A 14,503-nucleotide genomic window follows, 5' to 3' on the forward strand; every position below is an offset into this window, starting at 1 on the left:
AAATATCACCAAAGTAATGACACACAGCAAACCGTGAGCACAGCGATACTTTGCCATATGGTTGAATCTTAATAAGGAACCAAAGTCAACTTTTGTTAATACTGTGCTTGACTGGCAAGCGACAGAGTGAAGCTGGGGGTTAGCAGGTCAACTGTTCAATGAAGAGTAGACGGGTAGGAGATCAGCTCAGAAAAAGAAAGATGACACTAGTTTTTTATAAGTTTTAGCTTTTCCAATGTAGTTCAAGTCACTTAACAAAACTCAAAAAGGTAAAAGCAGAGAAAGTGAAAGTGTGTCTTTCCTCAGGAACCTCTTAAAGGTCTTAAAGGTGCATCATCATTAAACAACCCAAATTCAATCTTCAGACACTGTCAGCGTGGTTATTTTTAATCATAACCTTTTTGGCTTCTCAACGGAGGCATTTGTGGATCGTGGAAACATTAGCAGGTCATGGAAAGTCATGGAAAATTCCTGGACGATTCCATCAGGAGCAGAGTCCTGAATGTGGGAAACACACAAGTGCAGATAAAAGATTTTCACACCGTTTCGTGTCCTGGAGGTGTTCTGGAGGGGGCTTTTAGGAGCCTCGGTCTCTTCTCTCTCTCTGGTAGAGTGACACAGATTGCCGCTGATGAATTAGTAAAAATGGACTGAAGGCTTTAAGTGGATCTGGCCCACTGGCCTACTTAACACAGAGGCCGTGGCAAAGCAGGCACCAGGCGGGTGCAGTCACAAAAGATAAACCACCACTGATATGAACTTATTGGTCTTATTACTTAATATTTTCCCTGCTTTTGTCTCTTGGAGAAGGTTTATAATAGTGTGAGGTCAGTACACTAGGATGAGCTTCCCCGATAACACACCCACTACCACACTCTGATAGACAAATCTGAACAAAAGCAGAGCGTTTATGTATGTGTGGGAGGATCATCAGTTTTACTCCGCCCTCCCCTTCCCCATTTCCCATGACCTCGCAGCCTCTGCTCTGGACCGTAAACACACTAAGCCAAGGCCTCAATAAACTTGGGAGATCAGACAAGGTGCACAGGCAGTGTTTCAACCTGCCCTTAGTCCTGTTACACACACATCCCAATATTCTACTATGTGAAACAAAATTGGTCATGAAGTCGACGTTGTTTTGCTGAGGAAATAAAAAAAATCTACAACTGTGCTTTGTCTTGTTTAATTAGAGGCAAAATGAGAAGCTGATGAGTTTTCCCTTTCGGAGATTCGTGGTTTTCGACCAAACACGGTCTGAGTGTTCGTTTTACGCAGTTTAAAACATCCCCGAGCATCATGGACACATTTATGATAACTGTCACATATTATTCTGATTTATTTGACAAAAAACAAAACAAGAGAATGTTCAAAGGATCAGTACAAATGCAGACAGATGAAGTGGTTAGCTACACTTTGGTACAGTTGCCCAAAACTTTACCACAACCTCACTCCAGTCCTCACCAGGCTTAATGGTCGACCCAGTGAAAGGCCGATACCTGCAGCCAAAAAGCACAGAATTGGCCTGAGGTTGTCATCTTTTTCAGGAAGCCAGTTTTTTTTTTAAAAACTGAGTTTCTGAGTTTTTATTGCCTAACCCCAACCATCTTTGTCCATCTTCTGCTCCAAACTCAGTCTAAAATCTGTTTCCATGCTGCTGAAAACCTCCAACAGAGAAAAGAGAGAAGGGCAGATTGGATCTATTGTATAGGCACGTGGAGGGAAAGTCCGGATAAGTTCCAGGGGGCTTCTGAGAGAAAAAGATGAAGCAAAACCATCTGGGAATGTGAGAATGGCACACGAACAAACCTAAACGTCATTAGTGTATTTATAGCAGTGACACTTTTGTTTGGAAGAATGGATGAGGATGACAGGAAGGAAGAGGCAAAAACACGAGACATTTGGGACAAAATGGACAGAACAGATGGATAAAGATGGGGAGAAAAGAAAACTTCGTCATCGTTCAGGGAGAGAAAACATGGAAATGAGAATGCGCCTCATGGGACTGAAGATACTCATCTATCCGTCCGTCCATCACCTAGCGTCTCCCTGGACCAACGGAGAGCTGCACGAACAAGCAAAGGCAGCTAGGAATACAAAGCAAACCGCTGCAGAGGAGGAGGACGTCTTCAAAGCGAAGCATCGGGACACCTGTCAGTCTACAGAATAATCTCCATCATTTCTTCTCCTTCATTCCCCTCGTTTGTTACTCTTTTTGTGCTCGGTTCTTCTCATGTTCTTTCCCCCGTTTCTTCACCGAACCGTTTGGGGTTTGTCACCACTGCACGTGAGGAGCCGGGTGTCGTGCTGACAGATGACTTCAGAGAGACGTTGGAAGGGTTTAGAGGCGACGGTTAACAAGGTCATAACATTTTGCGTGGACAGTTGCTGGCGCACGAGGTGTTTTATTACACCGTGAAAGTTTGGAAAAGGCTGCGTGTGAGCAGGGATTAGCTGCTGGAGGACAATCAGCAAACTATGCACACACATTCCTCTCCAGTCCAGTTTTGGAAAGAAGTGGATACTTTGAATTTACAAGAGCCTATAAAACACTGGAACACACCACTATTAAATTCATGGCTTTCAACGACAGAACATTTTCCAGATTTGGAAAAAACAAGCCTTCAAAATGAACCACTACTACCATCCATCCTAAATCTAAAGGACATCCATGAAGTACAAGCTGACATGCTCAGTTTATAGAAACGTGTGGGTTTCTGACAGTCAACTGTTTGGATTTTGACTGCCAGAAATAAATTTGTTCCAGTGCATTTACTGGTTTTCTGTGTCTTTTATGTTCTATGTTAATCAGTCATCTCTCCTCCATTCGCTGTTGAATCCACTGAATCAGACCAAATCTCAGCACGTCTGAGTATGTGACATCAGAGGGAAATCAAACCTGACAACAACAGCAAAACCCACCATCTCTAAAATTCAACATTTCTTTATGAGAAACATAAAGAGTTCAAGCAAACCTCGAGAATAATCAATGCAGGAGTTGCAGGGTTCAAAAACTCAGGCTCTATTACATCGCGTGTGAACAAAGCTTAAACCCTTTTAAAAACCTGGATCTTAACGTGAGAGCTGTGAACTTGGAGAAAGCCTTTACCACCAAACATCTTTGATTCCAGTCCTTCAACGCAAGACCAAAACAGTCAGGTTTGCAGCTAAACCATAAAATCCAGTTCTGTTCTGGGGCATGTTTGCAGGTTTTTTTTTGGAGGGGGGGGGGGTGTTTACGTGAAAGCAGCTGGGAAACAGAATCACAGAGACTGGAATAAATAAGATCATAAGAACGACAAACCTGCTCAAACAAGCTCTGAACAAAGTTTGAATGCCACTGTAAAATACCTGCTGAAGATTTCTATTCCTGCAAACACACATTTGGGCGCCTGCTTGGCAACATATTTAGAAATAGAAAACACACGTGTTCCCTGAAGGGATTTATGTTAAGATTACAGTGACAGGAAACGATACAAACATGGAAAAAACAAAAGGAGGGAAAAGGAAGCGAGGGATGAAACGAGAGGCGAAGATCAAAAGATGCAAATGAGAGCCAGGACTAGAAAAAAATGACACGACTCTGAGTTTCATTTCCTCACTGGACTTCAAAATTTCCCAAGTCACTTCTGTGTCAAACATGTAACATTTTGAACTAGTACAACCACAAATGCCTCAGCTTAACGGACACAGTCGTTGTTCTGCATCTGCAGAATTGTTGCCTTTATTTGGTCACGATTCGAAAATTGTCACAATATCAAGTTAGTATCGCTGGATTATTGGAATGTTGAAAAAAAAAAAATCAACTCATGCACATAATACAACTTTTACTGCAGCTTATTATTAGCCCGGTATCTCATCACTATACCTCAATGGTTTTTTAATGTAAATCTGATTCTGATGCATTGCTCCATGCGACTGACGGCCTGCACTGAATGTTTTAGTATCTGAATGTGGATGCAAGCAAATGTTTTACAAGCATTTCTCAATTCTGTTCGCATCCTCTAGAGCAGAGAAAGCAAATACATTAGCTAAAGGTTCACAGATCAGAGGTTTCAAATCCAGTGATCTAAAAGCTGTTTTCACTTGTCACGGAATGTAAACTGAGATGGTCCTTGTTTAAAGTCTTGTCAAAACACTGAGAGCTTCAACTGGGCCTGACACAGATGAATCCCCTGAAACTCAACAGGTACGACTGAGACACGGCCTGAAAACGGACTATTTATTTCTGAAATACCAGCACAACAGCTGTGATTCATAGAAAAGGTCCAGTAGGTACAGAAAGAACAGAAACAGGTCAAATTCATCACAGACTTTAATCCCTCTGGAAGTGATGTTGGCTGCAGTCGACCAAACATCGAATCTTTAGAATCAACAAACCAGCGACACTGACGTGTTTGTGTTTGGCCAGAGATGCTTTCGGGAGAACAAACCAACTGAGAACAAGCTCCCTTTTGCAGGAGATTTGAAAATACATTTCACCATTTGCAAATCTGCATATTAATTCAATTTAATTCTCTAGAAAAGTGCGCTACAGTTGAAAACTGTTTTTTTTTTCTATTCAAGGTCAGGAACCAAAAAATAGATATTACCAAACAGGACAATAAGTCAAAGGGGACCTGAGATTTTAACATGACAGTGACCTAACAAGATTATTATAAATCATTAATATAGAAAAACAGCTACAGTGACCAAAATAAACACAAAAACACTACTAACAACTGCAAAACGACCAAAAAGAGACACAAAATGACCAAATGCCACAGATATGTGGAAAACAGATACAAAAAGACTCCAGACAGTTAAAGAAAACAGACATAAAATGATCAAGTTGCAGGTGGAAAGTGACCAAAACAACCTAAAAGAAGCTACAGCTCCACGGAGAAGAAGCCAAAGGTGAAGGGGCAGCAGATACGAAACACGAAGCCCCTGAACAACAGCTCGACCAGGTGGCGACAAACAAGACGGATGGAGAGAGCATCAAAGTGACGAGACGGAGAGAGACATGAAGGGGAAAGATGAGGAGGTGAGTGTTACAGAGAGAGGTCAGACAGAGGGCGGCAGCATCTGAGGCACAAATGGATGAAGTGTGGCAGAGAAGAGGAGACCGAGAGAGGAAGTCAGAGATAAAACAGAGTGTATCAGAGAATCAAGAACAGCTGGCAGCTGGCCAACACACACACACACACACACACACACACACACACACACACACACACACACACACACACACAGCTCCTCTGTGTTTTGTTGTGCCGACCAGGAGAATCTCATCTAGAGCCACTGTTTTGTTTGCCGACATACTTTGTGAATGAGTCACATGATCCAGCTGGAATTCTGATTATTTCCTTTGTGCAGCTTCACATCATAGATGTAAAACAGATCAGCTGACGGTCGGTGTCACATTAGGATACGAATCGCTGTCGTTTGGTGTAATTTTGAGGAGCTGGAGAAGCTGGAGCCAGAGGATGTTTTTCCTTCTTGACTAATCGACTGTTTCAGCACTAACAGTTTGTTTGCTCACATTGAGACACTTCACCTTAACCTCACAATCTGTTCACATAAGACGTCAGTGGAGCCACTGCCAGCACATTTGTGCTACGCCAGATATGAGTAAAACAAATTCCTGGCATCACCTGGGACGTCTAGCAGTGCGCCGTGATGTCAGCGGCGTTAATGACAGCAAGCAGCAGCCGCAGAGGCGGCCGAACGTCGGGTCCAACATTGTTTTTGCCAGCAGTCAGAGTCGACCTCTAAACGACCGCTGGCTGCTCTCTGCCCACAGAGGCTGGTTAGCGGCCGCAGCCAAAGCTGGCCACAGTTGGCGGCTGGTAATTACGGCACGCTGGTGCCAAACGCACACCAACCCCCTGCTGGGTTTGGCCCGGATCGACCCCTCGGCCCTGGAACGGTGCCCAAACAGGAGGCTGGCACCGAGAGTGTGTCGGGGAGCATCTGTGTGGCTGAGGAGGAACCCGTCGAGGTTCAGGTCCCGTCTTTTTACTGCTGACGGGGTGGATTCGTCAGTTCAAAGGAATGCAGACTGAGATCTGTCAATGTTTTGGGCGTGTCAGCGGCAGAGCGCCCCCACCAGGCTGTCACCTCTGAAGGACAAAGGAGTTCAACCACTTAATGACATCATCCAAAACATGAAGCCGCAGCGAGGAAAAGATGATTATATAGCTGCATTTTTGTTTTGTTTTTTCGTTTTTATAATAAAGTTTTAGGTGAATTGGCTTGATGAGGCCTGAAATACAAATATAAAAAGTATAAAAAGGGAAAGATGAACTATGTAATAAGCATCTGCTTTGTGTTCAGAGCTGTATTTGTTTGTGCACAGCATCCAGCTGGATGTGTGTCAAGTCTAAATTTGGCCTCAGGGCCAGAGCTGCTGACATTTGGAGCATTGACAGGCAGCCGCTGAACGAGCACACATATGTGTATGAGTGTTGCCCAATGACACAGAGCAGAGAACGGTATCTCATATGAACATCACCATGATCTCAGCGGCACGTGTCCTGAGGCATGCTGGGAACCCAAACATCTACAGAACACTCCGGAGGAATGTCGGGGCGGCACGTGGACGACTGTAACACATTAGCTGCATTTACATTTCTGAGCAGTTATTCAAAAGTGTGCGAGTGAAAACTTGATGATTCTTGTCTTTCTCTTGGGAAACCACCCTTCAGTCACCACATGCAGCAGCTCATGCTGCCTGGGAAAAGCAAACTGACGCCGTCCGAGTCTTTTTTATAAGTCGCGGAGGTTCGAAACCACAGCTCCATTCTCGTGTCACCGTAGTGTTTCCTTTGTCTCTTTAATGGGTGTGTTTAATAATGACATTAAAGATCATGACGGTTTGCGTCTCCTCAGCTTATGTTTTCAACTGACCCTTGACTTGTCTTACTGAGTAGTTAAAGCCCAAACTGGCTGCACAAAAAAAATGCAAAAAAAGCGTGAAAAGGATAATTTTACAAGTGATGATTTAACTTCTTAAGTCGTTTAGTAAGTTCCTCCATTTCCACACTGGGATACAGTTTCTTCCCAAGCTGCTGCCAAACCGTGCTGACGTGTTGGATTACTGATAAAAACCCTGGTGGATTTACAAGAAGCCCCAAGTTAAACACTAATGACAAATATTGCAGAGTTAATCAGGAGAAAGCTTTCACAGGTTAATCACTGAAAGAGGACGAGCTGCTGCAAACTGAACCCCTTGACGATGGCGCCTGGATCCTCTGTAGATTGTATAAAGTTAATTCTGGTGCAAATGTGCCAGGATCACGTTTGTCCCGTTGGATTTTAATGGCAGGTTTTTATTTTGGCCTTTTCATGTCCGAAGCTGAACTGTGGCGGGAGCTGTCACGCTGACGGGAACAGGATGTACAAAATGACGAGCACCGAACTACAGACGCCTCCTTCTCCACGTGGCTGTTTCGACAGCTCAGCAATACGGCTTCAGGCTCCAGGCTCAGCGAGACAGAGTCTACTGTGTTTGACCTTCATTTGAACAAAATGTAAAAAGCTACATCACTGACTTTTTACTTTGAAACTTGATGTTCCCTGATCAACTTTACTGAGACTCGCCATGCGATCTTTTATTCAGAAACACAAAACAGCCTCCACCTCTACCTCCTTCACTACAGGGCTTTCTGACAGTAAGCTGAACATGCACAAACACTGCAATGTTTGTTCACCATTTTCAACGCCAAGCCGACTTGTTTGACTAAGAAAATGCCCAGAAAAATCAATCAATATTAAATTTGAAAGTGTTTGCTCTGATGTCCCTCGTCACCAAAGACTCAACAAATGCTTTTAAAGGTGCAGTGCGTCTCCTTTAACCCGCCGTACGACCTCGGGAATCGATCCACCACTTCTTTACCCGAGCGAAAGGCCTGACTGCCCCGCATTCCTGGACTCAGTTTGTTTGGCTTCACAACGCCCACGAGCCCACCAACGCTCGTAAACAAAGCTCACATGTGGTGTGTTTGTTGGACACAGTGTTGACACACGCCGCTCGTGTTTGGATGCCAGGAGTTTGTTCATGGACTAGGTTTCATCCTGCTGTTTGTATGTGGTATCAGTCCTTTGTCAACCTGAGGAAAGGGTCTGAAAACAAAGGAAAATGTGATGTGATGCAGGCGGGTGGGAGTTAACCAGTAGCGCCTCGCTAAATAAAGAGATTTCAAATAAAGGCTCGAGATAAGATCAGTGTTTTTGTCCCAGTATGAAGCCCCATCTGCAGCACACACAGCCCTGGGTGATGCAGGCTGGCAGCTTTCAATAGATGATCCTTGATAACAAACACACACTCTGAGGTGCTAATGGAACTATTGTTTTAGCACACACACACACACACACACACACACTCAGAGGGATCATGGGCGGAGCGCGGCTGTTCGCTCCCTCAGGGCAGGGAGTGTGTGTGTGTGTGTGTGTGTGTTGGGGGTGCAGCCGCCGTCTGACTGTGACAAATCAGAGAGCTGCTGCCTCATCAGTCACACATGACAACATATTATCGCGGCTTCGCCCTTCACACCATTAGTCTCCATCGTACACTCATCCTTAACGCATTTCTCTTTTTCTTTGCATCAATGTATCTGTCCTCATCTGGTGTTTGGATGCTGGTTGTAACTATGATGGTTCGGACGGGATTTTGAGCTGAACTAAAGGTAGAAAAATATACAAACAAGCAGCTGCTGTATTTTATTACATCTAATGCTGAATTTAAATCATTAAATGTGTATTTCATCATGTACAAAAGCCTCAATAGTGTATTTTTGATTATTTGTGGGTTTGATTCCTGTCGTCTTAGCCACTTACATCAGGTCAGTGTTTCTGTCGTTATGTTCATTTTATGTGATTAAATCTCGGCAGCAGTTCAGGCAGTTTGGGATTTAGCCGCTCTCATTTGTTTTACTCAATTTAAGTCCATGTTGTTTTAGTTTAAAACTTTGCATTTTAATGCATTGAAAATGTTATTTTAAAAGGAAAACATTGGATTTTTTTCCTATCAATCTACAAACTTTTCCGTTTTCACCTTTTTTATGTGCAGTTTTCTGCATCATCCTATTTCACACCATCCTATGAAAAACGATAGCCTACAATGAAAATAGTTTTAAAATAAAAATACACAATAAGCAGTAAAATATGCAGGATGATGTTGCTGTGAAGGACGAGGGGACGTCACAGCACAGATGTTAGATGTGGTGTCTTTGTGTGTGCAGTTCAGAGTGTTAGTGTCTGTTCAAGTGTCACACATAAATAAACCTGCCAGACAGGTAACAACACACACATACACATGACACAGAGCTGCACACCTGCTCTGTATGTACGCTACAAACCACCATTCTGTGCCTGTGAAGTTTATCTACCAACATCACACTTTTCCAAAATAGCATTTAGCACTTTCAAATTGACTCAAAGTGAACAATGCAAAAGGTTCTGTTGTGTTTGAAGGTGGTAAAAACAGACACAGCCCTGATCGCGTGGCTCAAAAAAATAAAACTGCAAACAGCTTCTGGCCAGAAAACTAAAAATGACAGCTTTATAAGAATTTCCACATTTTTCATTTCAATGTGTGTGAGTTCATTTGGTCTTCTGCCTGCAGCCACCGCAGAGCTGATAACAACCCTCCCAGAGAGGGACGACCCCAGCGGAGGAGGGACGGTGCATTGGAGCTGCTTAAAGAGCTGAGAGCCACTCAAACAAGTAAACAAGTCAGAGTTAGATTTAAGCTAAAGTATTAACGCACTCCAACTCACGCGACTGATATATGATCATACAGTATTTTTCACTTTGTTCTCTGCTTTATTATAAAATGCTGGATGTTTTCTCTCTTATCTCCATAACAGATACATAACAAGGTAAAAAGATGGAAGCGGCATATTGAAGAACAATGGAAGCACAGAGGGGTTTGAAATATAAAGAAGCGTAAAGAGCTAGGAAGTAAAGAATGTGTAAATGTGGAGACCAAACACACACACAAGCACAAACTTAAGCTGATGACTGTTATGTGTATGCAAACACACACACAAAGTTATTTTTAAGTCACACACTCTTTCACAATCTTTCTGATTGATGACTGTGGCTTTTTAATAAAAAACAAATACCTTGTGCTAATACCTTTCCTACATATGTGTGTGCCGATGCTTCCCTCACTCCCTCTCTCACACACACACACACACACACACACAATCTGATTAATGCTGCCTGAGGGAAGGAGGAAGTCGGGACAGGAAGAAGACGGCAGGCAACCAACCGTGGATGAGCCGAGACAAAGAGGTCTGTTGAGGTTCCACTGATTGTAAACACGAGACGAAAAGCTTCTGTTTTAGTCACATAATCAAGTCAAGAAAGACACAAATAGTTTATTACTTGTGTTGAAAATCCCGTTTGTGAACTAAATTCATCATCAATCCACTAAGAATTAGAGAAGTCAGGATAAACAAACAGCTGAGCCATGACATTGCAGAAGCACAATGAAATTTCTAAATCGGTTATATAAATTAATATTACAGCTCATGTTACTTTGTGTTTGTGTTGTCGAACATTTAGCTTCAAAAGTGACATTAAATGTCAATTATTTTCACCCAAATACTAAAACTTATCCAAACTCTGACAGTGTAACTGGCTTGTAGTAGTATATAATTGTACTGCTCCACAGAAAAAGTCAAGATGAATAAATGTGGAGTGAAACTGTGAATGAAACAGCTGATAATAGCTGCTTCCTCAAAAAACTTAGAAGGCACAAACACGTACAATCAAGTGATTAAAACTAAAGGAACTAAGGAAAATACAACACTCACTATAGAAGATTCAAATTTACTGCTCACTTCACAAATCAAAGCACGTTTCTTGTGCATCTCTTTTTTTGTCTTTATAATATTCATCATTGAATGCAACATGATTGTAGTGCATGTATGAAAATGGTTTTTAATTTGTCTTTGTGTTAAATGTCTTGTTGCAGCTAAAACGTGTAAAAACTGAGCTAATAAACTGAGCTACATAAATCCAGCACTTCTCAGAGACTCAGTGGTGATGTTACCAGTCTTTAACTGAACCAGAACCAGCTTCTGCTTAGCTCAACCATGCAGCATGCAACTTCTAAAGGGCTTAGTTGGGACATTTTAATGCACACATCTTACAAGTATCACATGTCTGTTCCCTTTTGGGGGTTAAATGGAGTTGCCCTTTGACCCTGGTGGCTGAAGCACGGCTGGTGTGAGTGGCTGCTTAGTATTCACACCAGTGTCCGGGTCATTGTCAAGCTGAATAAAGACTCACACAGAGGACAGCAGGTTGGGCCCCGGCAGGGGCAGTAATTACAACAGGAGGCTGTTGAGAGGTAACACACACACACACACACACACACACACACACTGGGACAAGTAGTTCATCCTAAGTTTGTGTGGCTATAGAAGCTGTCATCTATGTGAATCCTTAATTACCCGTTTGGTGAGGATGTAATTCAAAGTAGAATTTAAACAAACTCTACTCTATATTGACAGCAAATAAGAATAAAAACGTGTGAATCAACTGAACATTGGTGTAAACACAAAGACAAGCATCATCAGCAGTGCAAACATGCTGATGTAAGAGCAGCGCGTCCTCCAACATCATCATTATCATCTCTGCTTACAGCCCACCTCCCTCTGCTGACCTCACAACTGCCACAGTGAATCAAGGCTGTGTACTTGCTACTGTACACACAGTACCATCAGTGTCATTGGTAATGGGCTGGGATTGAGGGGAAGGATCAATGACATCTGCCCCTTCAGGAAGTGGAAAGAGGAAACATCTACTGATTATTCACACTTCTTCTTTATCTCCCATGTTTCCTATTTACGGACTAGTGCTTCAAACAGGCAATGAAAATAGGATTTTTACATTTTATACAGAAATTTATACTTTTACCATTTGGGGTTTTCAGTTATATACCAACAAGTCTTTGCTGCTGTTTTCAACTTCTCAACTTTAAAAGCTTCTGTGAGAGAGATCAAATAAAAGCTGCACAGCTATGAAATGTCTGTGAATTTAAATTGTAAAGGTAAAATAGGAAGAAGCTGAAGGAAGAAGAAAATAGGAGTAAAGACAAAGGAGGAGGAAGGAAGGAAACAAGATTCAATAAAGAAGGAATGAGGAAAATGGGAAGGAAGGATAGTAGGAAAGGAAATGGAAAGGATAGAAAGGAAGGTAGCAAAGAAAGAGAAAGAAATGGAAGAAAGGGCTGCGTGGGATGGAAGGAAAAAAGGATGGTGCAAAAGGAGGAAAGAGGGAGGGAAAGAATGTGGGAACGATGGAAGTATAGAAAAAATGTAAGAAGGAAGAAGTGACTAGAAAGGAAGTAAAGGTGGAAGGAAAGAGATTGAGGCAAAAAAGTAGAAAAGAAGACAAAAAAGGAAAAAAATAATAGAACATAAAGGACAGGAGGAAAGAGGAAAGGATGAAAATAAAGAAGGAAGTTCACAGAATAGAAGAAAAGGACAAATGAGGTAAGAAGGAAAGAAGGAAAGAAGAAAGAACGAAGAAAGAAGGAAGCGAGGGAGGAGGGATGGATGGTCAGTAGAAAAAAGCCGTTAGGATGAAAGAAGGTAGGGAGGGAGAATGAAGGAGGGGTGAAAAGGGTAGGCAGGAAACGAGGACAGGAGGAAGGAATGAGATTCAAAAGGAAAGAACGATGGAAGAAAGGAAGGGGATAAGGAAAGTAATAAGGTAGGAAGCAGGGAAGGAAACATGCAAAGTGAACAACTTCAGTGTTTAGTAGTGCACCCACAGCTTCAGCTCTCCTGAAACGTTCCCATCAGAACCAGAACATTCAGCCAGTCCTGGCTACGTGACAAGCCGCCAACCGCTTCGGTTCCCGTCCAGAGACAACGGCGAGTCCTGTGTGGAAGCGAGGAGAGCGAGTCCTCGGCCGTCCCACGGAGAGAGGGAGAGCGGGCGAGAGAGCGACGGAGCGAAGATGCCGGGAGGAGCTGCTGGCAGCGAGAGGCGGCGAAATGAAACGAGCCTCAGTCACACGACCGCAGCAGGTGTTGGAGAAAGAGGCCGATTGTGTGTAAGGAAGTGGAGACGAAAAGGCTGCAGAGAGGAAGAGGACGGCAGAGGACACAGGGTCCAAACTGTCCACTAGTGAATAAACGTGTTTAGTTCAAACTGGTTCTCGATTTGTTCTAGAAGGAACGCTGGGGAAACCAAACCACACCTTTTTTATCAGTGAACTTTACAGCCGCTTGTCTTTCTGGAGCCTCTATCACCATCATCACGTGCACGTGTGTCCTACAACATGCTAAAACACTCGCAGAAGACTACTACACTACACAGTGTCTGTAAATGGACAAGCAGGTTCGACCAGCGGTGACGCGTCACTTATCATTTCCTGATGCCATCACGAGTCACAGGTTTTAACAACAACTCATTAGAGATTTGGACAATTTTGATGTTACCAACAGGAAAATCTTTAAGTCTCACAGCGGAAAAAAGTAGAATCAGGCGGCTGAACAGTAAACACACGGCGTCTCCCAGTAGGATGCTGAGCGGAGCATGATCGACACATATTGCCGACCTATGCACTTCCCATCAGCCGGCTCACAAGGTGAACGGGAATTCTTATTACAAAGGCCCGTCGGACTCCTCCGGATTATATATGACAATATTAGGCATCGTCAGCAGATCGAATGTCAAAAATCGACCAATAAATTAATAAATGTCAGGTACAGTGAACACACACATACACATATATAGACACACAACCCTAATGCACACACACACACCAACTGACCTAAATATCAGTCTTTTAATCAGCTGGACAGAACCATCCCCCTCCTCCCTCTATATACACACACACACACACACACACACACAGTTGGCAGCATGCCAGCTTTCATTATCATCCCAAATCAAATAAAACCACCATCACACACCAGCTACTAACTGGTTCATCATCTACGCCCTGACTATCAGACTGGTGCACACACACACACACACACACACACACACTCTTTTCTTTTGTGACACCCTGCCAAGCTGTGGGCAGAACTATAATCTGTAATTGATTCTTTTACTGCAAGTAAACCAAATGTTTGTGACTGAACCAAAATAACAAACTGGAATCACCTTGAAGCCACATCTGCCAATGTTGAAAGTGCAGCAAAGCTATGAATCTGCAGCCTGTGCTCGTTAGTGACTGACCGTGAACGGCCAGCAGCAGCGACCTGGTGACCTCGCTCCATCAGTTGGGCCGAGGAGGTGAAATCTAAGCTACGGAGAAACACTGCTTGCTGCGGAGAAGACGTAGTCCAACATGACTACACATGCTGCATGCCAGAGGCTTGTATTCACTGCTACCTGCCTTGTGGTTTTGTGCCGATTCCGTTCACTGCTTGGATGTTTTCACCTCAATTTAAAAGCATGCGGATCAGCTCCAGCTGGATGCTCTGAGCAGTACACGTGTTGCACGGCTTCTTTTACAAGGGAACTAATAAGTAAATAAAAATGTGCAGTGTTA

The 14,503-nt window shown here is 43.2% G+C and overlaps 1 protein-coding gene and 1 long non-coding RNA gene across 7 annotated transcripts in view; one reads left to right on the forward strand and one right to left on the reverse strand.

Annotated features, from left to right (window-relative positions):
* agap1 (ArfGAP with GTPase domain, ankyrin repeat and PH domain 1) overlaps positions 1–14,503 on the reverse strand; it is a 126,296-nt gene that overhangs the window by 70,879 nt on the left and 40,914 nt on the right. The window lies entirely within an intron of this gene.
* LOC137125034 (uncharacterized) lies at positions 4,126–11,000 on the forward strand. The gene is made up of 3 exons (XR_010914081.1): positions 4,126–8,666; positions 9,605–9,705; positions 9,849–11,000. It is a non-coding gene; the product is annotated as an uncharacterized lncRNA (long non-coding RNA).

This window comes from Channa argus, chromosome 4, assembly GCF_033026475.1.
Source record: "Channa argus isolate prfri chromosome 4, Channa argus male v1.0, whole genome shotgun sequence".
NCBI lineage: Eukaryota > Metazoa > Chordata > Actinopteri > Anabantiformes > Channidae > Channa > Channa argus.